Genomic DNA, 26,262 nt, shown 5'->3' with positions numbered 1-26,262 from the left:
TGGCCATTTCTGAGGTTTCTGCTGCCAGCAATGCACAGTAATGTTGCAGGGCTTAGATTAGTGGGTTAAGACATCCCAAAAGCCCCCCCTCTTGCGATGGGCGTTGATCTTCCATCAATGGAATTCGCAAGACTGGGATGTCAGCCTCATCTCTCCGGATTCCACAAATGGCAAAGTTCAGCATCTTTTCCTCCATCAGGGGTGGATCGATTGGTTCTCCTCGCCAGTCCTGATGGGAGTATTGAGCGATAGTCCGGGCCCCTCGGATCTTTGCTCCCGGTCCCCGGGTCGTCCTCCTTGGTAAGGCTCCATGGTTTATCTCTCTCTCCTAGGATGACAAAGCAAAAACATATTTGTGGACATTTCCCAACCACTATTAATGTAGTGGAGCGGACATATACATTTCATAAATCAGGAGACATTTGCGTTATTGTATTTTATAGACTATATGTGGAATATTTTAGGATTGGAATTTTATGGATCTGGAGTGGCCCCCTCTGGGGTTCCAGAAGACTCCTCCAGTTGCTGCAGAGTGTGCCTAGGATGGCAACACTTTAGTTGATTAATATGGACCCACTGGTCTTCCCCTTCTGCCAAACTGCCTTTGGGGATGCGGATCTTGTAGGCGACTGGTGAGATCTTGTCTACAATTTCAAAAGGTCCCTTGCAGGTAGGAAGAAATGTTCGCTGTTTGGCCTGGTTCCTTTGGAAATTGTATAAGTAGACCGTGTCTCCTACATTGCATTCTTTCCTGGTAGTCTTTAAGTCATAGTGGGTCTTCATGCCATCGGCTGAACTTTCTAGATTTCGCTGAGCATAGGCAAAAGCATGTTGAAGGTGTTTTCTTAAATTTTCAACATACTCATGAGTTATGGAGACATTGATCAATGTCTGCTCTTGGCTCCTGTAGAGCAGATGCTGGGGAAGCACCATCCTGCGTCCAGCCATCAGCTCAAACGGTGACATTTTAGTTGCAGATGAAGGGGTGGATCTGATGGCCATTAAGCCAGAGGTAATCGGATATCCCAACTTGGCCCAGAATCTGCCACAAATTTTTTTAATATGCTCACAATGGTTTTGTTGTATCGTTCTACTGCACCACTAGAGGCTAGCCAGTAAGCAATATGTAGCTTCATTTTAACCCCAAGTATCTCCCACATCTTTGTCATTACTTTGCTGGTGAAATGGCTACCTCTGTCTGACTCGATCCTTTGGGGTAGTCCAAAACGCGAAAAGATGTGGTTGATCATCAGGGCAGCTGCTGTTTCTGCCTTGCAGTTTGGGGCCGGGAGACATTCCACCCATTTAGTAAACAAGCATGTTAAGGTCAACATGTACTTGTTCCCCCTAGAGTAGCGAATCACGGGCCTGATAAAATCTACTTGCAATTCGGACCATGGCAGTGTCATCCCCCTCTTTTGGAGAGGCACACGGTGTGTGAGGGATGTTGGCTGAAATTGTGCACACACAAGACACCCCTTCAAGTATTGGTCGAGGTCCTGCCCCATTTGTGGCCAGTTTGCAACCTCTCATAAGATTTCAAGTGTTGTATGAAACCCCCTATGACCGGCGGTGGCCGCATCATGGGCGTGCCTTAACATCAGGCTTCGGAATGAGGTATGGACCACCCACTGATCAAGGCCAGCTAGGGATCTCCATACCAACAAACCGTCTTGGATTCGGAACATTTGTGGACATTTCATCAACACTCTGAGGTCCTCTTTCCCTATGTAATCGGTATCTGTCAGGGGAAAGTTCTCAGGGTCCTCAATATGTTGATAAAACTTACCAATTATTGGATCCCCTTTTTGAGCCATAATCAAATCAGCATCTGGGGTCTCCTTACTCCATTGTGCAGTTGAAAGATCATTGTGAGCATTTGTCTGGGACCTAGTGATAGCAGTGACCTGGATTTCCCCCAACAGGGACTCGATCTCTAGTAGATCCCCTTGAATGGCCCTGGTTTTGGCCAGCTGATCAGCTAAGTAATTTCCAGTTTTGTCTGGTTCCTCTACTTTGGAATGACCCTTGACTTTTTCCAGTAGATGATCATCCCATTCGAGGTGACTAGATCATCAATATTTTGAATTAACTTCCCATGTTTCAAGGGTTTGTTATTAGCACATAACATGCCTCTCGTTTTCCAGTTAACCAGGTGCTCCACGAACCCGTTCTGTACATAATCCGAATCAGTGATTATGACCAGTTTGTGGAGTTGATGTTGGACAGCAGTGAGGATGGCTTGATGCACAGCTATCAACTATGCCACTTCACTACTTCGGAAACCAATCTTGTGCCCAGTGGAGGGTTCTGGGGACTCATTCACCCATGCATTCCCTACGCCGGCCACAAGTTCTTTTTCCCCGTTGTTGTCAACATGGTAAGAGCATCCATCCACATAGACAGTGGGCATTCCCTCACACTTGTCTTCTTCAAAGACTTTGTGGGGGGAATTGAGGTATGCCTCCATGTTGTCCTTGATTTTTAGACTCTCGTCCTCGAGACAGTTTTGTCTGGCACAATCACGCAAGTCAGCCAGACCTTGCGCGAGAGGACTCTTCTTGTTTAGGCCATATCTGACCTCCACAGGAAAGCCTTGCATTGACAGAATCCAGGAAGTAATTCAGGAATTACTCACATTTCAGGCCCGGATTCTGTCACTTTGGAGATATTGTAGAGGCTGGTGTGGAGTCTCCACTATGATGTGTTCCCCCTGGATAAACGGGCAGTAATTCTTTAATTCCCACACCGTTGCCAGGAGTGCCTTCTCACAATCGTTGAATTTTTCCTCCACAGAGGATAAAGTTTTACTCGCATAGGAGATTACTTTATTGACCTTGTCATGCTGTTGGTGTAATACTGCAGTCAAGCATGTATTAGAGAACCCTGTCTCCAAGAAGAACTCATTGTTTCTGACAGGGTAAGCTAGGCAAGGCGCTTGGGAGAGGCTTCATTTGAGTTGTCTTATTGCCTCGGCTTGTTCTGGACCCCATTCCTACTTGACCCCCCCTTCAAAAGATGAATCAAGGGTCTAGTGATCTCTGCGTAGCCCTCAATTAACTTTCTGCTGTAATTAGTCAGTCCAAGGAGGCTCCTTATTTCCCGCAGAGTTGTAGGGTCTTTTAATATCTGGAGTGCTTCCACTTTCTTTTCCTGGGGACAGAGACCCTGAGGAGTAATCTCATGCCCCAAGAAATGAACACGGGTTCGACACCACTGTTTTGCTCCGGCTGCCCTCAACTATGTCAGAACATAACGGATCTCCGCTATGTGTTCCTCCACAGTTGAGTTTTTGATGAGGACATCATATACATAAGCCATGTTACCCCTCGCACCCAGGTCAGGCATGGCCTTATGCAGAAAAATGTTGAACTCATTGCCGGAGTTGAGGTATCCGAAGGGAGTCTGGGTCCATGTGCACTGCTGGCCCCAAAGGTAAAAGCCAGCTTGTATTGGTCCTCCTTACTGACAGGTACAGTCCAGTATCCATTGGTCAGGTCTATTGCAGTGAATACCTGTGACCCCTGGATCTGGCCCAGCCCTTTGTCAATGTAGGGAAGAGGGTATCGGGAAGTATGGACCTGTTTGTTGAGCTCCCTAAGGTTGGCGCAGAGTCTCCACTGGCCATTTGGCTTCAATATCCCCAGCACCGGATTATTGAAGGTGCTGTGGACTGGACGGATTATCCCACGGGACTCTAGGTTCTTAATTATTTCAGTAAGGGACTCCATTGATGCGAGAGGCAAGTGATATTGCTTCACAAACACTGGAGTCATGCACGGGTCCGTGGGAATTGTTGTTGTGTGGATGTCGGTGCGACTACAGTCATATGAGTCCACCGCAAAGAGATCTTGAAAATACAAGAAAACTTGTTTCAACTTTTGCTTCTGCTCCAGAGTCTCACAGGAATCAGCTAGGTTGACTCTCTCTTCAACCATCTGTGTGAAGCCTGGAAAGACTTCTGGTTTCGCTATCTCAGCGGCCTCCTCCAGCTGGGTGGAGAAGTCCCTGGTCGGAGTGCTGATTTGGACTGGTGGCTTCAGGTGGGAAAGGCAGCCCTCATGGACCTGGAAAATCACCTCATCCCTCCTGAAGTCACAAGTCACATCTTACTTACCATAAGGGCAGGAAGTGTACACCAGGAAGTTCCCCCCATGCCGGGTAAAGATCCTGTCTGGTGTTATGTTGTCATCACTGTCACTGTCAAAACAGTCCTTGGGGATTGGTCCTAACAGTTCATTAACTAGATCAATGGAAAAATGTCGGTCATCAACCACCATTACAATAATGGTGCCTGCGGCTAGAGTGATACTCTTTTAAGTCGCTGTTATCCACCTCTATTGGAATGTGTCATGTTCTATATTTACTAATGGTATTGGGTTTACTCCCAACCCCTGCTGTTGGCGAGAAGCATTCAGATGAACATAGGCATCAGGGTTTTTCAATTTCTGTCCTCTTTTAACTTTCACCTCCAGGGCGAATTGTCAGGTCCTTTCTGGGATGGTGACTTCCTCTCCAATCTGAATTTCAACTGCACGAGGCAGCAGTTGAGCTGACCTAAATGCTTTCTCTGGATCATCAAAGCCCATGGGATTATCTGCATATCGGGACCAAGCTTTGAAGTTTATTAGGTCCAAACTAATGGCAAAGCGATTGAGAAGGTCACTTCCTAAGTAAAAGGCGGCAGTGACGTCTCGCACGACCCAACAATTATGAACTATGCTCTTGTTGCCTATGGGGATTTTGAGCATACACCTGCTTGTCAGGAGATGTTTGGGATTGGGTGCTTCCAGATCCATTTCCCATTTGTTTAGGAGTCTAAATGTGGGAATGGCTAGTTCTTTTGGGAGTTGGCGGAACATGGCTTCGCTGATGAAGCTCTTACCATTGTTCACACACGCTCGGGTGAGAACAGAGTCCTTCCCTTCATTTAACTGAACAAGGATGAACAACTGCTCTCCAATTTGCTGAATATCAGCCAGGCTCTAAGCTGATTTGTCATCTTTCTGGACTATAGGAGTGGGAATGTCTGATTGTGGATTGGTAAGGAATTTCAGAGTGTTTCCTTCCAGTGTGGAATACCACCTTAAACTGGAAGGAAGATTGATTTTCAGAAATAGAGAGGGCCCCCATCACTAGTCTGTTGTCCTACTGCTATTACTGTCACGTCTGGAATTTGGTTGTTCTGGAAGTGAAATTCTACTTGGTCAGATTTTTGTTCAACCATGTGGCATGTGCCGTTTAAACTAACATGGTTGACACTCTGTTTTAACTTTATTGGTCGGGTAGTCTGGGTCCAGAGGACCTTGTTTACACAGTCTATTAGGGGTGACAACCTTCTCAGGAGGTCGTTCCCTAGCAAACAAGGGGTGCCCTCTGGAGTCACTACTATGACAGGGTGTTTCACCTTGTGTCGCCCAATTTTAATGTCCAAATCTGCAGTCCCCTCAACGGGAATTTCCTTCCTGTCAAAGTTCTGAAGTTGTCCAGGAAGAGAGGTGAGAGGAATTTGGGAATTCTCCCCGCTTCCTGAATTCAGTTCATCAAAGGCCTTTTTGGACAGAAGGGTAGCTTGGGATCCAGTGTCCACCAGTGCCAAAATTGTACCCTGCCCGTTTACTTGAACCGGGGCATAGTATCTTCCCTCCTCCTCCGCAATGGGGCACATATAATGCACATTTTTGGACAACTGGTGAGCTAGTTTTTTAGTTTTGGACATGGAGGGAGAAGAGATTTGAGCAGAATTCTGTGGAGGGTCTTGGGAATCTGAAAGAAAAAGGTGGCAACTAGAGATGGGAGATGTTTTGGGTTCCCCTGGTTCCGGTTCTGGGCCGCCCCCCTTTTTGGAGGCAGTCACCAGGATGGGTTTGAACCAGGGGATTTTGATGCTGTTGGTTCTCGGATGGAATGATGTGCGGCGCTAGCTCAGTCCCCACATCTACCCAGTATGGATGTGAATCCCTTGGGACCCATTTTTCTTTGGGAGGAGTTCCCCAATCTCTGAAGGAGAAGATCCTTTTCCCAGGATCCTCTGAGGATCCCTCTCCTTCAAATTGGAAGATCTGTACCTCCTCCACAAAATGGGTCTGTTTGGGTCCTTTGTTTCTCCTACCCCCCCCCCTCTGCTCCTTGGGTGGCAGACTTTCAGGGGTAGGAGATTTTGTTTCTGGTTCCTGGGTTTCCAGGGGCTGTTTACAAGTGGGGAAGGAAGCATCCTCCAAGGCTTTACACCCCCCTTCCCCTTGTGCCTCCTTCCTGGGAACCTGTGAGTTGTCGGGGTGCTACCCCCGTCATTGTTCTGGAGCACCAGGTCCAGAGTTTGGGGCATTTTGCACCGGCATGCTCATCTGAGGGTTCTGTTGAGCCCTTAACATGCGATCCAGATCCTGTGCCATATTTTGGACCTGGTGCTCTAACTGTGAAACCCGCTCGGGCTGATACGGGGTTCTGTTTTCTCCCCTGGGCTGATCCCGGGAAGGGTAGCTATCCCTTCTCTGGTAGTACCCCGGGTTGGGAAGATTGGGGTACCCCTCCACCCTTGGCCTCCCCTCTCCCGGATTAGGTTGTCTGGGCTCAGGAAAGTGGGGAAAGAAGGATGGATTATTCTAGGGTTGGAAGTTCTGTGGGTTCCTGGGGAAAAAGTTCTGCCCAGGATTTCGGGAATTTCTGCCCTCTTGGGGGAAGTTAGGAGGGAAGTTCCCTGGGTTAGGTGGTTGGTTGGATCCACCCACCCTTGTGCTGGAGGGGTCCACACATAACCCAGGATGGGTCGGTTTCCCTTGTAGCAGGGACTTAGATAGTCAGGTGAGTGAGGGACCCCTTTGTGGGACTACCTCCTTGGCTCCCTGTCTGTGATTGGCCCGAGGGCCTTCTGGGCTTGGAATTATTCTGTGCAGGCAGGTTTTTAGGCCCCCCATCTCCAAATCTAAAATGGGGGCAACCTTTACCTCTGACACCTTAGCAGCGGCAGGGGTGCCGGTCGGTTTGGGGCTTTTCTGAACATTATTTTTATTTTCTCTGGGCTTCTGCACCTCATAGATTTGGGTGGCCTGTTCAATGACCCAGTTTAGTGATCTTTTCTCATGAAAATCTCGCACTAGCTGGGTCATGATGTATTTTGGCAGTGCATGGAAAAGCGTATTAAATTCTTTGCTGTCCGTGCGCACCCTTTTGGTAGTCTGCGCAAAGGCACGCTTCAACTTCTGCACAAGTTCTTGAGGGGCCTGATCCTCCCCACATTGTAAATTGTAGGCTGTCTTGCGAGCCTCTTGGGGATTTCTGTGAACAGAAAAGTTATTTAAGATGGCCACCCTATATGTGGACCATCTTGAATGATTTTGGTCCTCCAGCCCTGTAAAGAAACTGGAGTATTCTGGGAAGAATGTCCATTTTACGTACTGAATGCAGCTACCGCTGCTTTTCAAATGGAAAGTCTCCATCATTTGCTCAAAGAGCTCTAAGTGCTCCCACACAGAATACTTGGCGTTCTTGTGATAAGGCGTGAGGACACTCCTTATTTCCTTAATCTGTTTTAAGGGGTCCTTAAGCAAGGCCCTTTTTGCCTTATTGGCCTTCTTGGTTCGGGTAACCCTGGTCCATTCCTCCTCTGACTCAGAGGCACTGCTCCCAGAGGTGCCCGTCTGATCTTCTAGGTTCCCCCGGATTCTGCGAGCTTGGGAATGGCTGGCAGAATGTGGGGACCTAGTCTTCTGTGTCCTGGGGCGCTCAGAGGAGTCTTCTGATTCCTCCTTGCTCCCAGGATTTGATGGGTACCCCCCACTGTCTTAACTGGGCAGAGGTTTTCAGGATGCCCTTAGTGGGCCTACTCTCCTGGGGTTCCCCACTAAACTTCACAGTACTTGGGTGCCCACACCCAGATGCCCGCCCATCCATTCCTGGGAGGTACTGGCCTATGAACCCCATACTTTTGGCTGGACAGTAATCTGCCATCCCTGTGGCCCTGGGCTCATGTGCACCAGGGTGGATGGGGGTGGCAGAGTCCAGGGACTGGGAGAGATGAAAGCCTCTGGTACTAGGGCTCCTGGGGTTATGCTCAGGTGTTTCCCTTTCCCAGCAAACCTCATCTCTATCAGCCCCTCCTCCCTGTTGCCATGCAAGAGCCTGAGCTTTCTGTTCCTCAATCAAGGCCTTACTAGACTTTATCAGTCTCTCCTGCATGGAAACCTGTTGCTGGAACCTATCATTGTGCTGACAGAGATCCTCATTTTCTCTCTGTGCTTCCTGGTTTGTCTTGGAGTACTGGGCCAGTCTTTGCTGCAGGAGGGTTACCTCCCGAGTCCTGTCCCTACTGGCATGTTCATTCCTTGCCAGAGCATCTTCCACCCTCCTGGTGTTCTCTAACAAGTTTTGATGCTCGTTTTGGAGGTCACCCAGTGCCTGGAGGGCCAGGTGATTTTCTTCCAGCTTCCCTTTTAAGTAACAGACTTCCTGGCCTAAGGTATCCCTTTCCTGAGCAAGAGCCTGCCTCTGTGCCACCAGGTCGTCCCTCTGTCTTTGAAGGGCACCAGCTTTCTGGCGCTCTTCCTCAAATTCTGCCTGGGTGTTCAGGTCTTTCAGAAATCACTTGTTGCTCTCTGCCTTCTCTCTATCTAGGTGGCTTTGCAGGGTGACTACCTGCTCTGCGCATGCCCTATTGAAATCCAGTTGTGTCTCCAGCTTTTTATGGCTCTGCAGTAGGGCGTCCAAACCTTCTTAGTACTCCTTCTGCAAGGCCAGAATTCTGGTATCCTGGTCTGCCCTTTCCTGTTGCAGGATACCCATATCCTCTTTGATTTTAACTAGATACTGCCTAATTTCGTTTTCTGACTCCTGGCTCCTCTGCAGCCTCTGCTCAGAAGAGTCCAGATCAGATTGGGCCTTCTCTAATGCCATCAGTTGCCTACTTGCCAGATCTTGGCCTTCAGCACATTTGTCCTGTATGGCTCCCATAGATAAATATAAATATGCCACTATCTTGGCAATCTTGTTGTGCTCATCCTTGGCCTTAGCGACCATAAATAATTCACTCAGGGCCACACGTAAAGGACCCTGATCTCTCCAATTATCTAACCTAGTTGCAGTGACCTGTTGTGTGATCGCCTGCAACCACACATTCTGGTCCTGCTCAGTCCATTCACCTCTCCCAAATAGCTTATGTAAAAGGTGCTCTCTAGCTATCTTGATGTCTACCAATGTCACCATTCTGGAAATTGATTTCCTTCCTGGCTTACATAAGTTTTTTTATTTTATTTTGCAAACCAGACCGTTTCCTTAGAGTGTTCCTTTTTGAGGGGTGCTTTTACAGCGTAACACAGCGTGGTAGCCCAACAGGATTTATGTATCCTATTAGTTAGCACACTGTATTAAGCTGCACAAGTGGTAGATCTAATCAAAAAGTCCCGCTAGAAGCCCCCAATCTGTAAGTGACTTCCATCCAGCATTCCAACTAAGTCAATGTCTAGTCTGGGATGCCCAATGGAAACCCTTATTTATATATTTTTATGTCAAAAGTTCTTTAAATCTGGATGATGAACCCTTATATAACGTCCCTCTCTTTGAATCTCCCCGACCTCACTGAGCCAAGAAGTAGGTTTGTTTTGAAAATTAAAAGGTTTATTTGAAGAACTGAATAATATATATATCACACTTTTGTGAATATGAATAACATCGGAATAGTACACTTATGAATATGAACAATGATCAACAATGGGTAATATTACAATATCAACAATCTCTTTAATCAATTAGGAGTAGAAACAGGAAGAATTACGTAGCAGAGAATACTATGGATGGTTCAAGGAAATGCAAGGATAGAAAAGAATGCAACACAGAAGTAAGACTTGATATGACTTCAATCAACAGATAATATAATCACTCTTTCCCCCGGTTACTCACTCCCCCCAGTATGCAATATGAAGTGGTGGAAGGGGGCACACAGATTTTGGGATTAACAGTCAATAATGCAGTTCAATACCAGTTCCCCCAGCACGCTTAGAGAGAATAGGTATGATTTTAAAACAGGCAAAATTTCTTTTAAATGTGATTGCAATGAATGGGAAAATACACTAACATGATTTTAATTCACTAAATTACTTTGGATTGGTTCAGTTCAACAGTAGCAATGATTCATGAATGATTATCAGATTGAAAACGAATTTCAGCAGTTGAAAACAAGAAACAGCTATTTTGACAAGTGGTGAAACTGAGGTAAATTGCAATTCGCTGCAACTTTTCCGCGTGCGGGAAACACGATTACAGCAAAACTATAACGATCTTAGCTTCAAAATGACAGTTACATTTCGGTTCTAGGACATGCGGTTCAAAAGTTAGAGGTTTTTGTGAAGGTAGATTTTTCAGAAACAGAGTCAAGATTTCAAAATGAAAGATGCGCTTTAAAGATTTACCAACAAGGATAGGCTTATACTAAGGGGCTATGAAGAAGTCACTAAACGGAGAGCCACCAGAACAGCAGCGCCTCCGCTCTGACTTCTGTCCATCAAAACACTTTTCCCTCTTCAGAAAAATATCAGCGCATAGATGATTGATGCTACAATTATCAAGGATTATGTGGAGGAGAGAAGAACTTAGGATAGACAAAAGAGATTCAATAATAAAGTTATAGATAGGTTAGAGTGGTTGGATTAGGCTACTTTAAATTAAGAGATGACTATGGACAGTTCTAGACTAGCTACTCACTCGTATGGCTTTGGAATTGAGTGGGCCCCCATCAAAGATCTGGTCAAAAGTTTGGCAGGGGTTCTCTCGCCACCGGACAGGTCTCAGCACTGGGTTCCGCTCTCAGCAAGGTACTGCGGTCTCCGCAGCCTCTTGGACTGGATCTGACGGGTTATGGATACAGCTCTGCTCTCTGGGTCTGGGTTCTAGCACAGGGTTCTTAGCTAGAATAGCAGAACAGCTCAGCCAGGCTGTTGGATTTTGAGATGCCCCTTGGAAGTTTAGGGGTTAGGATCAGGATGCAAAAGGTTCTGAAGGACAGCTGAAAAAGGTTCAGCTTGTGGGTTAGGCCTCTCTGCTTCATGGTTCTAGAGTTTGGTTCTGGAGTCTGGTTTCTGGTTCTATGTCTGGATCTTCCTGCAGGGTGTTTCGCCAAGAAATCATTGGAGAAGTGGAAAGTGTGTGTGTTCTGCCTGTCGTCAGCTGTCCCTATTTATGTATTTCCAAAGTGGGTGGGGAGGCTGATTCCCTATGCCCAACCCTCTAAGGATCTGATAGGACCGAGGATTTCCTGGCCCCTGATTTGAGAAAGGAGCAGTGTGTCATCCTGTACATGATTTAGGGGAAAGACCATCCCCTTTTCTCTGTACAGTATATCTTATTTTTCATAAAAAATATATTTACAAGGTACACAACTTGTTAATACTACATAAATTACATGACAGATTGCCTAAGGTACACTTCTGTTCAACTCTCATCTTCCTAAGAGCTTTGGTTCAGAAATGACTACTTTTTCGCACTTTTGGTGGGTTTCTCAATATTAGTTCTGCACCAATTTATATATATGCATGCACACCCCATCTGGGCACATCTCTGTAATTTTTCAGGTTCCTAGCATCAACACAGTAGCTACAATATGAATACATTCCAGGGTTTAGCCTCAGAACATTGCACAGATTTCAGCTTAGTCTTAAAATGTAAGCGAATTTTTCATTTTAACAATCTCAAAGTTGTCACATTTTTGTCAGTTCAGTGCAATTTGTTATAAGCATTTTTCTAAAACATATTTAACCCAATGTTAAATCCACATTTCAGTCTGGTCCGCATCCAGAGCTGGGCTGACTCAGAGGTCACATGTCCTTCTTCCTGCCAGCAGTTTGTTGTCAGTCACACACAAATTAGCATTTCTATTCAGTCCAATGACTCCTTTGTCTTTACTCAGAGCAACAGGCCAAGGTGCCTCTCCTAGTTCCTTTTAACAACAGCGTGTCAATCTCTTAGCCAAGGGCAGGGGGAAGTTTCCTTTGTTCAGGGAGAGGTGTGGAACTTGTTTGAAGCATAGTGTGGGAAACTTTAACTCCTAAATCCAATTTCTAAAAATTGTCCTGCCTTAAAATATCTCATTTTTAAAACATACATTAACCAATTTCTTCAAGTCTTTTCAGAATATAGTTTTGAATTGTCTCCACCTCTTAGGCTTCTGATAGCAAGTCTTTCTTTGGCATAGTTTGGGTTCAATGTACAACTTTACACAAAATGGTTTTAAATCGCCGGCTTCTGATAGAGGCGAGTAACGGTATTACACCCATTTTTGACAGATATCTTCCAGCAAGCAATTCTCAAAAGTGAACTTTGTTCAGATAACACATACTCCTGTGGACCTTATATTTATGTCGATTCTTGAAGGAGAATGATGTTGACCACCCAACAAGGAGGTTGGATCTTTTTGGGTGGTTCGTGAGCCATGATTTTTGCAAATTTGACACCAAATAAAAACGGATTTTCGAAACAGCTCTGCTTCTTTTGCAATTATTTTGCTCTGTGGGCAGCCAAATGATGGGTTTTGGCAGTGTTCTCCTGTGTTACCACTGACATAGGCAAAAGTGGATGGTGGCCCATTTTTCAGATCTTCACTGCACACTTTCTGGTGATTTCTAGCGAGCAGCATGCTTTCCAGTGGACATTTCTGAGGTTTCTGCTGCCAGCAATGCACAGTAATGTTGCAGGGCTTGGATTAGTGGGTTAAGACATCCGGCAAGATATAAGAATTGTCTGAAATCTTATTGAATACAACTTTATCAAGCAGATGGAGAGTGTATGTTAAAAGCTATAGCATCCAAAAACTCTGCCCAGATTTGGACCCTGCTCAATGTCGCTAGTCATTCCTCTCAAATGTCAGTGCAGGTTCATGGGTTGAATGAAGCTCAGTGGATTGCTCACTTCCAAGTTACCTCTGAAAATGTACATTGACACAAAAGCAATCTAATTATGAAGGCCTTATTTCAGAGGAGGATGTTCTGTATTACATTGGCAAATTGAGCAGGTCAAGAACCCCGGGCCCCGATCCCTTAAATAATGATATACTTAAACAATATCCAGATCTGTTGGCTAGGATCGTGTGTAACATCTTTCAGCAAGTGTTGCGATCTAACGCCATCCCAAGCTCTTAGCGCTGCTCGATCATTGTCCCTATCTTCAAGAAGGGCGATTGGTTGTGTGCTAACAACTACAGACTGATCGCCCTTCTTGATGTCCCAGGCAAAATCATTTCTCGGTTTATACTTAAGAGACTTTAACAGGTGGACTTTGGATCCCCAACAGGCAGAATTTGTCCAGGGCTTGGGAACCAGCATTAACTTAATGACATTAACAGCGGTCTTAAGTCATTATGCAATCATAAAACAGCCCTTATACCTGGTAATCGTTGACCTACGGGCCGCATTTGATTCAGTCTCTAGGTCGATATTAATTAGAAAGTTAGTCCAATGAAATTGTCCATCGTATTTAGTCTCTTTGATCAGCGACATTCACACTAATAATATAGTCCAAGTGAGGCTGTCTCAGGAGAGGAATTTAACTTCCCCAATTGTTGCACAGAGGGGGCTGAGGCAGGTATGTACTTGCCTCAGCACTATTTAACTTCTTCATTTCCGATATAGCTATTTAACTTCTTCATTTCCGATATAGGAGAAAGTTTTTAAGATATTGTGACTGATTCCTCAAAGTTAGCAAACAAGACAGTAACTTCCTTGTTTTACGCAGATGATAATAGTTTTGATCTCAAAAATGCCACAGGGTTTACAAAACCTGTTAGATGCCCTTGCAGATTATGTTCAAGAGAACCGCTTGTCTATAAATTTGAACAAAACTTAAGATAATGAGATGTAACGTTAGCAAAAATATCCAGAACAGAACCTGCAAGTGGCATCTCGAAAATGTCCAATTGGAATGTGTACACCGATATACGTATTTGGGAATCGACATTTGTGACACGAATGGTTTGGCACAATATAATGAAAACCTAAAGACCAAGCTCACTTGCGCTATGTCGCAAGCCCAAATTATTCAGGCGAAATACGGTAACTTTACAACTAAACCGGTGATCACATATTACTTACAAAAAGTGTCTCCCATCTTGTTGTATGCATCTGACACCAAACTGGTGTTATCGGAATCCTGTGGTCACAATTGGAAGCAAACTATTGGCGATGTATTCTTCATCTGCCAAAGTGTATACCTGTAGCATGGTTGATATATGAGATGGGTCTTATTTCGCTCTACACACAATATTTATGGCAGGTTTAGCACTATTTAGAAAGTGCATTATGGCTTTTTGGGAAACCAGTATTATAGGTGTGCTATCTAACTATATATTTTCTTCTAAAGATGTGACTATCTCCAAATGGCGACTACTGGTAATACATACACTGGCCGAGACTGATCTCACCTTGCTTGATTTAATACATGATCCTGTTCGAGCAAAAACAAAAATCTTTCAGGGTGAGTGGATAAGGAACACTGCAAAATGTAACATGCATGTCTTCTTCTTCTTCTTAATTATCGGAGGCGTGTCAACGTCAGGGAAAATCCATTCCAGATCAAGAAATATGGTTCACCAGAAAAATATATACTCAAGTCTTCCTCTTCTACTCATAGAGCTGATTTCATGAGATTATGCTTCAATATATGGCCAACAAATGATGTTAAAAGCGAAACATAAACTATCTTCAACACAAAATATATGCCGATTTCTTAAGAGCATCTCGCAGAAAGAAACACTTAAACATCTATTGGTTGAGTGTCCTGGTTTAAAATGATGCGAGAATAAAATATCTAAAAAATGTGACAAAGGAATATCGAGTAGTTATCCAAGAACATCTGTGGGAAAAGATACATTGTGGACACTTGACACGTGTGAGGCTTGGGGCAATTGGCCTTCTTTGATCGTTGAATTTAACAGATGACACAATTAACTATCACCTATAGTCATAATATGAAAAATTGTTATAACTCAATTGGGAAGAGTATATAAATGGTTATTTTCCCTTTTTATTGTTTAATGAATGTATTTTAGTCTTGACAATTAATTTTTATTTGAATTGTAGATATTTTGACTTATCAATGTAAAAAGTAATTCATTTTATTGTTTCATACCATGTTGTATAAATATTCAGCAAAATCAATTAAAAAAATGTTTTAGGGTCAATGTTGCCATTAATTGTTGAGATCCTCCTCAATACTCTTTGGAGCCCAAAAATCCAGGGGAACAGACATGACCCGATTTGGGGAGAACCTGCTGGAAAGCAAGGCAATGCTGGCATATGTTGCTGAGAGGCCTCGTGATTTTTCTTTAGGGATATCCAGCAACAACCTGTGTTGTAAAAACGCGTTTCCTAAATTGCACTGCAGAAACAAGCATAATGCTATATTATTAGCCATTGTTCTGACCCTTTTACTGTAAAATGTATTATTTCAACACATTGTTTTATAAATGCCTAAGGGAAAGCATTGCCCAAAACCTTACAGGATTAGGTGAGGTGTACTTAAACGGCCCAATTGGATGAAACCGTTACACCCCTCTACTTTACTGGTCTAGACTGGCCATTGAAGCGCATGAGCCTGCTGGTTGGATTTTTCTCTTTGTTTAGGTCACACATTAGAACAACGCGATTACCCCATAAATAAAACCCGCCCGAACTCCCATCCGGCGTCCACTCGACTGCACACTCCAGTCACGCCTGGTCGCTCCCCTGCACGAAAGCCAGAAGTTGCATAAAGACCCCAGGCCAACGAACGCAGCCATCGAAGACCGTGTAACTCCACACATCGAATTGCCCAGCATGTGCTTGTTTGGCGAGGTCGTCGATAAACTGTTCGTGATCATCTAATTATGACCTGCACAGATCCTCAGATCCTAATGTACAGGAAGCGGTGTGGCTCGGGGGTGATCCCTGACTTACTCTGTCGGCCTGCGAAACAGGGAGGGACAGAGCGGTCCGAGACAAGCGATCGACGTTTTCACGTCTGCTACTAGCAGATGTCACAAAAGCAAAATAAACATAATTCACAAAGATGGGCGTCCAAGTAAGAAAATCTCCGCTGCAGGCATTCATCAGGCTGCCCGAGCCAACCATTGAGTATCTCGAAAAGAGACAGTTCTCGTGGTTCACTGGTGTGACTCCTCGGCGCCGCCTCCAGCCGCGCGAGCCGCTGTCCCGCCCTGCCGCCGCCTGGGGCGGCAGCTGTAATTCAGTATCGCTACCTCCCAGGATCTTTCCGCGTAACACGCCCGCTACCCTTCCTCGTCACCCCGACTGAAGGCACGCCTGACTGCGGCCAAGACCCGCCCTGGCCCGAAGCCCAGGTGTGAGAACCGTGGAAACAGAAGACGGCCTACCAAGGCACTCTGCCCATTAGTTCTTCACAGAGAACTTTGGGTCTGTCCTTCAGTGGCTGTATCACACCTAGAATAGACATGTGGTCCGGCATCATTGAAGTGGAGCATTATACGTTGATTGAACAGAACTTTCTTCGATAGGCCACACTTTCTTTGACACCCAAAGTTTGTGATTTGTATTTTACGGCACCATACAATGCTTCAGTACTGTTATCTTTCTATATAAAGACGTGAACAACATATGTATAGTATTTATTGCATAGCAAATGAAGATCCTCACCACAAACCTCGAAAATACAAATATTGTTTCCTGAAAGTTAACATGTGGAACACCAGTTTCTACTCTAAGGTACCCAAGTCAATAGCCATTCTAAGATGGCCGCTCAGGTTTACTTTCAGATTTCAGAGCCGAGCCAAGGGGAGGACGAGTCCTGCGGGAGCTGCAACAACACCTCCTCCAGGTCACGTGGCCGGCCGGCGGCTGGGAAGACACCCGAGGACACCTCTAGAGCGTCAGCTCAGTGAGATCGGGCCAGTGCTGACTACAGGCAAGCGAGCGAGCGTCTCCAGCGCAACCTGCCGCGCGCACCAGCTGCCGCCAGGATCCGCCAACATTTGGAGAACAACGAATTGATTTTGATATTTTAATTTTGACGGTGTTTTGAAACCTGGCTTGCCACATGATTAGCTGACACCAGTACCATTATTTGGGGGATTGGAGAAGATTTGGGGTTTGTGGTATTTTCGAACCACCGCCTTGTCATATACAGTAAGTTTTATTATTGTACCTGACTTTTAGAGTGGGTCGAGATGCTCTCTGTGGACGGAGCTTTCTTGTGTTTATTTAGTTTAGTGTAAGTGATTATAAGAACAATTACGAGGTATCCATATGCTCATCAATTATGAGTATGCTTAATTCTTTCATGGTTAACATGCTTGGAGTTGTTAGCACACCACTGAAAATATGTCAAAGTTAAGAGGAATACAGTGTGATTTTCAGATCATTGGAATACGAAGTCAGAGTGTACTCTTTTTGTGTACCGTGGAAACTTGTCTTGGATGTACCTGGTTCCGGTGTCCAGGTTCCCTGCCAGGATTGAGTATGGACGCTTGCCCAGGGTCCCGGAGCTTATATTGGCAAGTTTATTCTTCTGTGCCACCGAGCTGTGTGGGCGTGCTGTCCCCTAGTAATAAAGCACGCGTTCGTTCATTTAATGTGCTATGGAGCTATGTGTCTTGTGCTGGAGATTAGCCTGTGTCTTGTTTCGGGTACCACAGCAGGGTGCCAGTTGAGCATGGAGCTGTCTTCCCGGGTCTTATCACCGAGTTCTCAGCTGCTTGAGGAACATATCATGGACATTTCTCACAGGAGCTGAACGTAGACTTCTTTCCGGTACCCTGGCATGAGCTGAACAATGACCTCTCTTTTGTGCAGTTGTCGGAGCCGTCACAGTCCTCCGCTCCGCCCTGTGCCATGGCAGGAGCTGAGCACAGACGCCTCTTCTGTGCTTGGTGAAAGAAGACCATATGGACTGTCGGAGTTATCAGGTATTACTGTCCTTTTCCCCTCACAGCGTCCATACGTCTGGGCTTCAGTCTGAGGACCTGGTGAGCACCTTCTAGGTCTTTGCTGTTGGGCACTTTAGTGAACTGAACTTCCTGTTACCCTGGGCAGTGGCAAGCGCTGTCCATGGTTCTCTCTTCTGGGTTCTTTCTGGCAGGAGTACTTCCCACATGTCACCTAAGATACTGATGTGGAGAGATGATCTGGGCTGTGCCTTTTCCGCTGTGGCACCTGACTGGCAGGTGTCCTTTTTGGGGCCTCTATTGTGCGCAGAGGTGGGCCGAATCATACATCATTGCCTGGATCAGAACCATGACTTGTGCATTGTGAGCACTGGCCATGGAAAAACTCTGGTTTCGGATGTCATGCTGTGACCTAGAGCCTCAAAGCCAGCATCTTCTCTGTAACCTAGATAGAGCCTTATCGTGAACCTCATCAAATGGAGTAGAGCTTAGCCATGGACCAGAGCCCTGGAGTTGAGCCTTAGCACGATGAACGATAGACATGCATTAGGGCCTGATCATGGACCTCTAGAAAGAACCAAGAGTACAGTCTGAGCATCGAAATCCTCTCGGGTGACCTGCATGTACCCCTTACCAAGTGCAGAAGAGCATGGGCATGTACCACTTTAAAGTGGCTTGGAGTAGAACGGATGCATAGTGATTCGTATTGCCTCAGTAGGGCCTGAGCATGCACTTCTCTAGAACTAACCCCGAGTACAACCTGACCTTTCAGCTTTTCTGTGGCATAGGTAGAGCGTGAACATGGACCTCTAATGCTCTATACTGGAAGCTGCTCATGAACCTTTTGTGATATGGGCTAAAACCTGATAATGGACCTCCCATATCATGGAACCTAAGCATGGACCTCTGGTGACATGGGCTAGGGCCTGAACATGTATCTTTTGTGCCGTGGGATACAGCCTCTGCAGGGACCTCATGTGGCCTTAACATGGACTACTTGTGTGATGTTTGAGCCTACACCTGGACCTCTTGTGACATGGGCCTGAGCATAGACGATTCGGGGTAGAGCCAGTGCATGGACTTCTTGCCTATCCATGGACAGAGCCTGAGCATCGACCTCCGGCAACATGGGTTTGAACCTGAGCATGAACCTCTAGTGACATGGGCTTGAGCCTGAACATCGACCTCTGGTTATATGTTATGATATTGGCACTTGTAAAGTGCAACAGTGACGCAAGGGCATCGTGGCGCTAGGCAAAGGGCTGCTGAAGAGAAGATGGACCCAACAACCGGTAAGAGAAGACAATCGTCCACAGAAACACCAATTCACTGGTTAAACAGGAACGTTAAAAAAAATGCCAGGTGATCCTCAATGGACCGAAGAGGAAAAGGGAGAGTTCCACAACTCTGGAGCAGCCACAGAGAAAGCTCAGCTACTGACAGTAGATTTACAGAAACAAGGAACCTGAAGTAAAGATCGATTAGCAGAACGAAGGTTCAGAGAAGGACAGTATCTTGTTATTTTCTGACGAAGAAAGGCATCTCCAAAACCATAAAAGGCCCTATGGACCATACAAAGGGTTTTACATTTAATCTGACTGGTAATTGGAAGCCAGTGCAACTTCTGAGGCAGAGTAGAGGTTCTGGTACTTTTCAGCCGTCCCATACCCAGATGGGCAGCCGTGTTTTGCACAAACTGGAAGCGATGGAGAAGAGATTTAGGTTGTTCAAATAAGCTAGCATTGCAATAGTCTAAATTCCCCATAACAGGGGTAGAAACCACCAGGCCACCTAACTCGGCAGGTACAAAGGGGATAATCTTCCTAAGTATTTTAAATTTTAAATAGGCTGTGCTACATCTCGCCTTAATCTGAAGTGCTGCAGAAGCAGAAAGTTACTCAGCAATTTGTGTGCCCAGATTGTTTACAATAGCCAGTGGGGTAGGAAGCAGGCCCATGGTTTAAAGCCTGAGCATGGACCTCTGGTGATATGGGCAAGAGCGTGAACATGAACCTCTAGTTCTATGGGTTAGTCTAAGCATGACCTCTGGTGATACAGGTTAGTTTCTGTGCATGGCGGGTCTTTGGTGACATAGTCTAGAGCATGTACCATGGGCCTCTGTTTACGATGCTAGATCAGGAGCATGGACTTCTGGTGACATGTGCTACAGTCTCAGCATGGGCCTCTTGTGATACAGGTTAGTGTCTGAGCATGGGCACCGGTTTACGTAGTTCCAGCCTGAGCATGGACTTTTAAAGACCTGTGGTAAAGCTTGGTTGTACTTTGTCTCCTGGCGCACCCCAATGATTGTCGCTGGAGCCTGTGTATGAGATGTTTTCAAGTGATCAGGAGAGGACCCTGCACCTCTCGTGATATTAAGTAGCCTCTGCCCAATGATTTCGTCTGCAGTGAATCTGGTATCGAGCAAACTGGCAGCTGTCAATATTGTTGTCAGTTGGGGATTTGGCGTATTTGTAGGGGCAGGCCACCACAACAGTGAACAGACTCTGTTGGTCGCTACTGGTGATGCGTGTAATGCTGTCCTTTACCGCGATTCCCCCCACCTGAACAAAAGTAGCAACCAGCATTTTAGAGCTCTAATTCTTGCTTAAACTAATAGTTTGAATCCAGGCTGTGCTGCGACTGCATCACAGTGCATCGGACAGGGCTTCAGAGCTTAACCCCAGCCAAGGGTCAGCATATTTCTCTGCATGGTGATGATCTCAAGGGGAGCCTCAGCAGGAGTCTGGGCCATTCCATGTTGCACCACATATGCTGCCGACAAGGCCCTGGGTCGACACCGTGGTGGACTGGGAACCAAAAGTGGTCCTGGATACTTTTTTTTTTTCAATGCAGCTCCATCTGGAACCCTCAAAGCACATATAGCATCTTGTGCGCTGCACACAGCAATGTACATACTTCAGAGTGCACTCACAAAAGAGGCTTGTGGCATAGTGGCCCACTGGAAAATCTCCAGTCTTCTCTGCAGGCCAAGTCTGCCACTGGGTCGACGAGGAAAGCTGTGACATTAGCGACTGGTAAATAGAGTTGTAGAATGATCATCCAAGCCAGGGAAAAGTGCTGGCACAGCATCAAAAAACGTTGAACGCATATTTGTGAATTTCAGGTATTTTTGTCGGCCTCTTTTATTGTGTAGGCTAAGGGCACCGCTTTTTAATACCGCTTCTGCACTAGATTTATTGGCAGGTTTCATGTTACAAGTGACTGTAGGGCAATGCATGCGCTCCAGCTGTATTGTACATGTGAACCCTTCATCACTAAAAACAACTGCCTCACAATGCCCGTGCCATCATTGGCTCTAAAATCGACTATTGTAAAGTCCTATTAACAGGCACCTCAGTTGGAACTATTCAAAAACGGCAAGTTATACAAAATAACGCCTTAAGAGCAGCCCTCAACATTCCGAAAGTAGCACACATCTCCAAAGCTAGAAGAGAAGCACATTGGTTGCCCGTCCAGGAGCGGATCACCTTTGAAACACTTTCCATTGCCCACAAGTGCCTCTCCAATACAGTGTCCCCTTACCTCACACAAAGAATTACCAAAGCCCATTAATCAAGGTCCTCTAGGACCCCTTACACGGACAGACTTCTTGTGCCCAACGTGAGGAGATGTAAAGCTTGAGGTTCCAGCTTCCCTTATCGTGCTGCCAAATTCTGGATTACCCCACCCCCCCTCCCTGAGGGCTGAGAAATCCTACTGGATCTTTTGTAAAGCTCCCAAAACTCAGCACTTCTCCTAACCCGCCCCCTCGACCCACCCTGCCCATCATGTCGGCAATTTAACCAGACTATACTATGCCACCTTACAGTATGTACAGTATGACAATATGTATGAGAATGCATTATCTCTTTGCAACTGTAATATTACCTTATGTGCACTTTACAAGTTAAATAAATAAAAATGTTATCAAGCAAACTAACTTGGTCAATTTGTGCACTGTGCCGCTCATATTCTGGTACCCCACTGAGCGATATCGTACATGGATAGCCTTTAATATTCGTAGAATGGGCCAGTGACCCAAACCTGCATGTTTGTTTCATGGTCCACGTAATTCTCTGCCCCGCACAACGGGCCTAGCATTGTTTCTCAAAGATGAAGAAGCAGCGCAGCTCTTATTTCCCCATTGATGGGATGGAGAGCAGCATCGCAACAATCAATACAAGTGGAAGCGTGCTAACCTGTATTTATTGTAATTCTCATTGTTCTGTGAAGTGGGGAAAGTGTGTTCTAGTGGCGAAATATCAGTGTTGGGAGACCCGAATTGTAATCCTGGTTTACTGAAAATTTTGTAATTTTCGGCAAATCGCTGTGTCACAGTTTCTAATGTTGCTAGAAATCCATTATCCCAATGGCAATTTGCTTCCTTTCTCTAAATCGTATCGTGGCTTCTGTGATTTGGTCTCTGACCTGATCCCGTACTGTGCAAGTTTTGTAATTTGGTTGTGTATGTCTGTGTGTGATTGAGCTGGACGATTATATTTGAAGGGCACACATTGGGTTCTTTGTTCTACGGTATACCCATCCAATATTGTAAAGAGATTCCGAGATTTGTGAGTCAAAAATCGGACTGCAATAAATAAACGATACACTACCTGTATTCTGTACTCACGCATCGACTTTAAACTACGGATTTCATCTAGGCTTGCGCATTGTACCTATAGCATGATACATTTTTAAAAAACCAGAGGTAAACCGGGGTGACTCGTATACACAGTGATTATGCAACATGCAATGAATGCCGCTCCATATTTCAGAAATAACTGCTAAATGTACCGTGGCACACAGGGCAGGGCTGCCTTATTAACGCGGTATTTTTCTTCACACCCAGAAAGCACACGGCCCCTCCCTGGGCTGCTGCTGCTGTTGTTGTGGGAGGAGGCCAGCTGCCCGGGGTCAGGGAGGGCTGTGCACATGTTGCTGAGCTCCTAGTCCCCGGCTGCAGGGCCGCTTCCTGCTCTTTGTCCCAGGCTGCGCCTGCGTCACGCATTCCTGGCGGCTGTGTGCGCGCCTTCCTGTTTGGGGCCGTTCCCGGGCAGGGCCCCCGCCCGGGCCGTGCCCTTTGTCCCTGCCCAGCAACTCCCAATCCCCACCCGGAGAGCTATCAGCCGCCTCCCGTGCGCTCTTGATAGTTTGAGATAGGTGGTGCCTTACGAAATCACTGAACCGTTTCACCCTCTCGGGTTACACTGGAAAAATAAAGCCTGCGTCCTTCTCACTTTAGAGAATTGCGAACAGTGTGTACCGTGCCGAGTCTCTAATATCTTTTCAGAAATGGGGAGGGGGAGGGGGCACAAGCGCAGTATTAGTGTCTTCTGCCCCTAGTGACTTTGAAAGGGTAAACGTGATTATTGGGTTGTGAAGGACAAGTGCCCCGTTGAAAGTATCCCACTTTATTTTTCAAATCCAGAAAAGGTCCGGTGTCTTATCTCCGTTACTGGCGTGTGTTTCGCTTGCCTCGATTTTCTTTGTTTAGTGACCGTTTTACTCCCTCAAGAACCACCTCAAGACCTTCCTCTTTGCTTCTCGCCCCCCCCCCCCCCATGCTGATCTGTTTCTCTCTCAGCACCATGCACCTTGCCACCCTCCGTGCCCAGGTACCTGCTCACACTGCCACCCTCCTGCACTGCCTCCGGGCCACCCCACTGGAGTCTGTATCTGTACCCATACAGACCCCACCCCCTTTCTTTTCTTTCTGCACTTATCAGACATACCCTGTCTGCTGCCTTAAACACAGCACTTGCCACTTACTGGCTGCACTTAACATTGTTTATTCACTTTATTATCTATGTATTCTTATTTATCTGTTCCTCCTGCTCCGCACTTTCCACTTCTCCCCCCTTCCATGCACTTTTTCCCCTTTCCCATGTACTTGCGCGTTCTCAATGTCACTAGGCCTAGTAAGATCATTTTTTTGTTCTTCCCTGTTCCCTTCCCTTGCCTTGTTGCGCTCTGAAACACCTGCGTACGAGCGCGATATAATTAAAATATATCATGTCTCTGACTTTCTCTGGTCCGCTCAGTTTTGTTTTTAGATAGCACTTGTCCTTTGCTCCTCTCAGGTCTAGGTAGCCCAGCCATGTGGAACTGGGACATTACATTGGCCACAATCAACTGGTACACAAACACAAATGTCACTTTTGTTACTTTGCAGGGAGTTTTTTGTTGTTGTTGCTGCAATTCGTTGTAAATAGTGCTTGCTGGAGCATAATCGGTAGCATAGGTCTAACCTTAAAACTGTGCTGTCCTGTAGAGCCAGAACTTCGGGCATTGCCTCATCCACATAACTTTCACGTGCCTCATTCCCCCATCCACCCACGCACTTCTGATGGCTTGCTCCTAACTCCATTGTATGATTTGTCCTCAGTGTTTCACATGCCTGGGTCGGTTTGAACCACATGTCTGCGTCCTTGGCCTTTATTTTTCCCTGAGAATCTTGTTTTGCGCGTTTTTGCATGTGTCCGTAGCTCTATCTGTTATGCAGACCTTTGGGCCTCTGCCGTTTTTCATTCCAGGGCCTCAGTCCTTCTCTTCTGCGTCTCTGTCCCACTGGTATGCTACTGTCCAGGTTTCATGGCTGGCCCTCCATTTTTCTTCACGGCCTTAGCCTTTTCTTCTATGCTAGGGCTTCTGTTCTGAAATTGAATACTCGGTGCTGTGCCCTTCTGACATACTTGGAATTAGCTTCCGCTGCCATAACTGTGCCTTTACCCAGCTGGCATACCTGACCCATCGTCTCCCACTAGCATGCCTGTTTCTCTGCTCATTACGTGTTGCTGGCTCTGGGTCTTTACTCCTATGGAATATCTGGGCCCTCCTTGGCTGATCCCATTACACCCCTGGAATGGCTGTATTTTTATCTGACTTGCATTGCTAGTCCTCTTTACTGTTCACGTTTGCCCCACTGGACCTTTTGCATGTCTTGCCATCTGTCATTTGTTCATGCATAGTCCATGTCCTTACCTCCTCCCTTTGCACTACCCCTGTAGCTTGCTACAGCTATCTGCCTCTTATCGCAGGGCAGGGTCCAATCCCTCCTGCTGATTAGAAGGTAAAGTAAACAGTTACAGAACTTTATGGGGGATTTAACTTCCATTACACTGACTTCTGAAGTCTGTGTAAAACTTTGCCATGCCTGGTAATTTTGTATTTGCCTCACCAGGAGATCTCTCTCAGTAAGAGACTGCTATGTGCCCTGTCTGTGGGAGTATAGGCGTTTTATTGGAGGTCGGCAACCTTTGGCTCTCCAGATGTTTTGTACTATTATTCCCCATCTGTCCTAGCCAGCCTACTCAAAGGTGAGGGATCATGGAAGTTGTAGTTCAAAACACCTGGTGAGCCACAGGTTGTAGACCCCTGCGTTGTATGAATAATAACCTTTCCCACACAATGAGAGGAATATTCATTTTATGGATATAATATGATGTGGCATTAGGCGCAACAAGACGAGGAGGGGGAAACAAAGGGAGGACAAAATAACAATCTTACTTGGCCTTGTGTCATTCATGTCCCGCAAGTGCGGGGAAGGGGAGACGTGCCGGGGGGAGGGGAACGGGGAAATGCAGCAAACTCACAAGTGCAGCCAGAGGGTGGCTCATAAACACAGAGAGAAGCGACTGTAGGGTTGCAGATACAGACCCGTAAGTGCTGGGGAGCCCGGGGGCAGTGCAACGACAACTGGACATGCAGCAGCCTGGGCCCGAGTTCAGAGGTTGACCAGGTGGCCAGTGCGCGCAGCAGTCCGGTGCATCAGCAGGGGATAGGAAGCGGAAACGAAAAGGAAAGTCTTGAGTTGCTTCCAGAAACTGAGGTGGTTCTGCTCAAGTTTGAGAGAGGCAGGAAAGCTGTTCCAGAGGGTGGCCCCAGCCGAGGAGATAGATCTGCCCCCAACTCTCTGCTTGGAGAAGCGTCTGACCCTCCGAGAGCTGGAGGTGGATGAACAGAGAGATCGAGAAGCAAGATGTTCTGGAAGAGAAAGTTGAAGGTAGAGCGGTCCCATGCCCCAGAAAGCTTTGTGGACGATGCAGAGGGTCTTGAAGTTGATCCTTGCAGCCACAGGGAGCTTTCAGAGCTGCATAGATATGATCCTCGGGCTTGAGGCCAAGGACAAGTCTTGCAGTCCTGTTCTGGATAAGTTGTAAAGGTCGAAGTGTAGAGGCAGGAAGATTTAGAAAAAGGCTGTTGCAATAGTCCAGCCTAGAGAGGACCAGAGCTCTGGAGACCGTTAGCTTCTTGGGGAAAGTGAGAAAAGGAAGAATACCTCTGAGGAGGTGCAGCTGATAGTTTGACTTCACAGAGACGTCAGAGATGTGAGGAGAGAAGGAGAGGGTGGAGTCAAAGATGACACCAAGGTTCTTAGCCTC

At 46.3% G+C, this 26,262-nt stretch overlaps 1 protein-coding gene and 1 long non-coding RNA gene across 2 annotated transcripts in view; one reads left to right on the top strand and one right to left on the bottom strand.

The window, feature by feature from the left end:
• Window positions 1-22,903, bottom strand: part of LOC138516575 (uncharacterized) — a 250,151-nt gene extending 227,248 nt beyond the window's left edge. The window contains exon 1 of the long non-coding RNA XR_011282287.1: window positions 22,676-22,903. This is a non-coding gene — a long non-coding RNA (uncharacterized lncRNA). The remainder of the gene's footprint in view (window positions 1-22,675) is intronic.
• KLF3 (KLF transcription factor 3) overlaps window positions 16,831-26,262 on the top strand; it is a 115,801-nt gene continuing 106,369 nt past the window's right edge. The window contains exon 1 of the mRNA XM_069631810.1: window positions 16,831-17,120. The gene's annotated coding sequence lies outside the window, so the exon portion shown is untranslated. The remainder of the gene's footprint in view (window positions 17,121-26,262) is intronic.

This window comes from Ambystoma mexicanum, chromosome 6q (assembly GCF_040938575.1).
Source record: "Ambystoma mexicanum isolate Mex_15411 chromosome 6q, UKY_AmexF1_1, whole genome shotgun sequence".
Lineage (NCBI taxonomy): Eukaryota > Metazoa > Chordata > Amphibia > Caudata > Ambystomatidae > Ambystoma > Ambystoma mexicanum.
Note: the sequence above shows the minus strand (reverse complement) of the source record. Positions and strands in the feature narration are given on the sequence as shown.